Source organism: Seriola aureovittata, chromosome 3 (assembly GCF_021018895.1).
Source record: "Seriola aureovittata isolate HTS-2021-v1 ecotype China chromosome 3, ASM2101889v1, whole genome shotgun sequence".
Taxonomy (NCBI): domain Eukaryota; kingdom Metazoa; phylum Chordata; class Actinopteri; order Carangiformes; family Carangidae; genus Seriola; species Seriola aureovittata.
Window position 1 is genome coordinate 25,197,679 of NC_079366.1, and position 4,591 is coordinate 25,202,269.

Consider the following 4,591-nt stretch of genomic DNA (forward strand, 5'->3'; position numbering starts at 1 on the left):
CTACAGGTGTCCCACTGAGCCAGGTGTCAACCCAAATGGCAAACATAATCAGCTCCTCTAGGTGGTCTTATTACTCACATGTCACTAGCCCCCTTCTGCTTTAAGCCAACCTCTGACAAAAGGCCCTCAACAGGGGCTCTGAATAATACCCACTATTCACTGCTGGGGTATTAAAAACATCTCACATCAAGTCACTGGACTTCTGTTCATTGACTCCTGTGGCCAAACAAGGGGTCATCATCTGAGGATTTTAATAGCTGGGTCCTGATTCTAGATAATATGAAACCCTCATCTCTGCATCTTGTGGGAATCAGGAGACTGGCCTCTCGAGCAAACGCCTTCAAACCTGGAGAGACATTTTTAATGGCAAACATTTTGACTAGTCATTGCTGGAAACATTGGTTCAGCTGCATCAAATGTCCCAGTAAGGAGTGACAGTGTTTTAGCATGGGCAATACCAGGACCCTGGAAATAGCTCACTTAAATGCTGTGAAAAGCCAAAATGTCAGCCATGAAAAAAGGTCTATTGAATTTGCCAAGTAGCAAGGAGCTGCTGAACCATTTGTTCACCTTGTTTATCCTTTCCTCTAGTCTGGGCCAAGGAGGTAGAGCGGGTCATTCCCCAGCTCCACGTGTCCTACATGTGAAACTATCTTTGGCATCTGTGTTTGTGTGTAAGTGGGTGAATGAGGTGCAAAATGGTAAAGCACTTTGTCTGTTAAGGTAGAAAACATCATATACCTGCACTCCATTTACCTTTTTACTCAGTGACCTTGAGTCCGTCAACCTTTTCGTCAGAGGTCAATGGGGGCAGCTGTTGTCTCTTTGGCTGGAATCATGTAGTAGTTAAACTCCTCCCCCGAACAGCAGTCGTAGGTATGAAAGGACAGTCAAGTTTTGGATTTCCCAAAATGTTAAAGTCATGTACATGGGGCTGTAGTGCAAGAGGGTGATTTATTGTTATTCTAAGCCTTTCCAAAAACAAAAATGCAACAGCAAAAGAAATGGATGAAAAAGTATGTTTGTCTGTCTAACTTAAACTGCAAATGTCTGAATAACCATCTTACTAGCTACTGTTGTAGCTGAGTTTTACTGCTAAAGCCAGGGACATATCATTAACCAGCCGATTTTGTGCATATCATGTATTAGCATACATTTGGGTCACAGAGGAACCCATTAGTGTCTGGAAAAAGATAAAATGAAAAACTCAGAAGGTCATTTAAACTGCACTTATCTCTGTTCTTCAGAATCCTCAAAGGCTCTTCTAACCACCAGGATGAATAAATATTCTGACTTCTGCATTGGGAAAAAGATTTTTAACCTTTTAAAATCATTGGGAAAAAGATTTTTAACCTTTTTCCCAAGTTGTGATTCTGTTTCCTGTTCAGGTACCTGGCAGGTTGCCATTTTTGTTTTGATTTGGAAATGGATTCAAAATCTTTTTTAAAAAAAAATTAATTTAGTGGACAAAACATTTTTTCATCAACCTGATTGTAAGAGTGGGGATTCTGGAGACACCCTCAGAACATGCTTTCAAATGACCTTATGGGTTTTTCGATGGTTAATTATCTTTTATAAAAACTCACAGTTCCCTCTCTGACCCAAATGTATGTTAATACATGAGAGGCACAAACTGGGCCTTATCATGAACTATCTACATTAGTTTGTGGGGTTACATTGAATAAAGACCCCTTGTGGATGCAATTGGTGTTTATGATAACATTAGCAGTTCTGTCTAAAAGTGAAAAACATTTGATTTTCTACCACAGTCAAGGGGCTGTTGTTACTGAGAATTTTCAGTAGTGAATCTGCCCGTATCAGTAGTTTTACAAACCTTTTCACTCCTGTAAGAAAAACCTTTTCTATGGCACTAAGCAACAGACAGGGAACTAAAAGAAAATATTCTACAAAAAATAAACTGTCTCATGAACAGAACAAAACAGATACTCACACACCTCGATCAGGTAGATACACAAATCGCCCTCTTTTTTTTGAGCATTTTAAGGACTTCACATTCATGCTGTGTTGAAAGTTGACTCCATCTACCAATCATATGATACGGATAAAACTTCCATAGTTTAAAGGGTCAAGATTACAATCTCAAACTTACAATCAAATTTAATTTTTTTGTGAATTTATCAAAATATAAGAAAATCACATTTGATTTACATTTTAAATCGTTAAAATTTTTTAAGACTCTTTTTAAGCTTAAAATTACACAGATTTTCTCATCATATGTAGCATAGTATTACTAGTATTAGCATTACACTGTAAAAAAGTATAAATAAAAGTATAAATGTAACTGTGATTTCCCCTTGATGCACAGACATGAGAGTGGTATCAATCTTTTCCGTTAACTCTCAGGAAGAAAAGACTAGAATTGGGTTGATTAGTGTGTCAATTCTTCAGTTATGGCCAATAATGTGTTTTGTGTGGTCACAGTGACCTTTGACCTTTAACATCCAAAATCTAAACATTTCATTCTTGAGTCCAAGTGAACGCCGTCTTTAAAGGGAGTCCCTTGATGCATTCCTGAGATATCGCATTCATGAAACCAAAAACGTGTTTTGTGAGGTCACAGTGACCTTGACCTTTGATCACGAAAAACTAATTTGTCAAATATATTTATGGGAAACTTGTAAATATAAGCTTGCTTAAGTTCTACTGTTCATTATTCTTATTCATTTGTATTATTATATGTATATTATTATATTATTTTTTGTTTTTTACATTTGAGTCATATTCATGACGTAGGTATGAATTGTGTTGGTTTATTGAAAGCTGAGACTCCTGCATCTTAGCTATATTTACATCATGGACCAGACTGAAAATTTGTCTTGTACCTTTTTGTGTCATCCTTGATATTTCTGTACTTGTCAGTGATTTAATGTCAGATAAACAGAACTAAACTAAAGCTTTTGCCCTCGTCCTCTCTTGCTGAGCACGAAAATGAAAAGTGACAGAATGATTTACCTTCTCTGGGCAGCAAATTATTCCCGCAATTTTGTTTTCAGTCTGTAAACAGATGACAAGAACACCACATATTTTTGTTGATGGTCACACTGATCACTCACAAGGTCGGTAATGTTGTAAACAGGAGTCTTTAAAGAGATGAAAACACTGGTAATTTATGGGCAGAGCTCTGACAAATTACTGTTTCCAGGAGGTAATGAGTAAAGCAACAACATTTAAAATTAATGCCATCTTTTACAATGAGTAATCACTAATATATTAACTTTTTATGGATGTCAAACTCAATATTATCAATAACAAATACACACAAAAGAATGTAATTAATCCTCTGAATGTTAAGGACATGGTTTCACATAAAATCATTCATTTCAGTCACACACATGCACAAGCTGTCCTCATTTGTCTGTCATGGGGCATTTTGGTTGGGGGAGGTGGGTGATGCTGAGGGGATGATGCCCAGGGGCGAGCACTTTCTCCCTGGGGAGTGCTGAGTGCCTCTGTCTCTCCCCGTCTGGAGCTTCATCATTTATAGAACAGACAAAATAAAACAAACAAAACAAAACGGCGCGAAGTCTGAGAGCTGCAGCTCTCACATTTACACTCTGTATCACATGGAGTGGGTAGCTGGAGATGCACACAGAGTTTGTTCAACTCCTTGTTCCTGCCTCCCATCATCCCTCAGCAAGCAGCAGTCAGGTGGAAACCCTCTATTAGAAAGACAACAATGCTACACACTGTGTATATGTGCGTCAGACTGGATGTAACATTAATGGTGTGATTAGCCAGGTTATTAAAGCTAAATTTACTCTAGATGTTCTGCGTCTATTTCTGCACCTGGAAGTACCCTGATTAGCATACAGCTATTAGCATAAGGATAGCCTGGCAGAACTATTTACGTGAGTGTGTGTGAGAGAGAGAGAGAAGAGGTGAAGCAGGGACCAGTTGTCATTAGTCACGCGAGACATCTCTCCACTGTGTGCTTACTTGAGATTTATAACTCTCTACCAGGGAAGCCATGTTGGTTTTGTCGCTCAAACTGAGCTGACTGACAGAGACTGTGGTGTCAATCAAACCATCTGTCAGCGTTTACTAAAGCCAGCAGAAAGTCCACTATCACAGCTGTGAGAGGAGCCATTTCGCCCAGATATCAAAGCGATACTCCACTGATTTAGTGCTGCGCTGCCATAAAGTTGGAGGACACAGATTAAAGAAAGGATGATTAAAATCCGAAGCAGCAGAGACCAAGATATGCTGATTTTCAGCACCTAACAAGAGTCATGGTCTAAAAATGCTCAATCCTACAATTTTCATGATGCAACTAAAAAGCAGCTCACTTATCAACTTTAATAAGTCATTCTATCTAGAGATATAAATGTTATAAAGTCAAAGTAATTAAGGTAACCAAAAGGTTGTATGACCCTTAAAATAATAAAGGACTTAAAATTGCAGTGATGAATATTTTTTGTGCAGGTGATCACTCCTAGTGATGAACCTACAGAGAATAATCACGCAACTCTGCAGTTCCTCTGAGCTCTGTGAATTACAGATATTTTTCTCAGTTTATCGAAAATCATAACATAGCTCAAACGAGAATAAATATTGGATGCACATTCGTTAC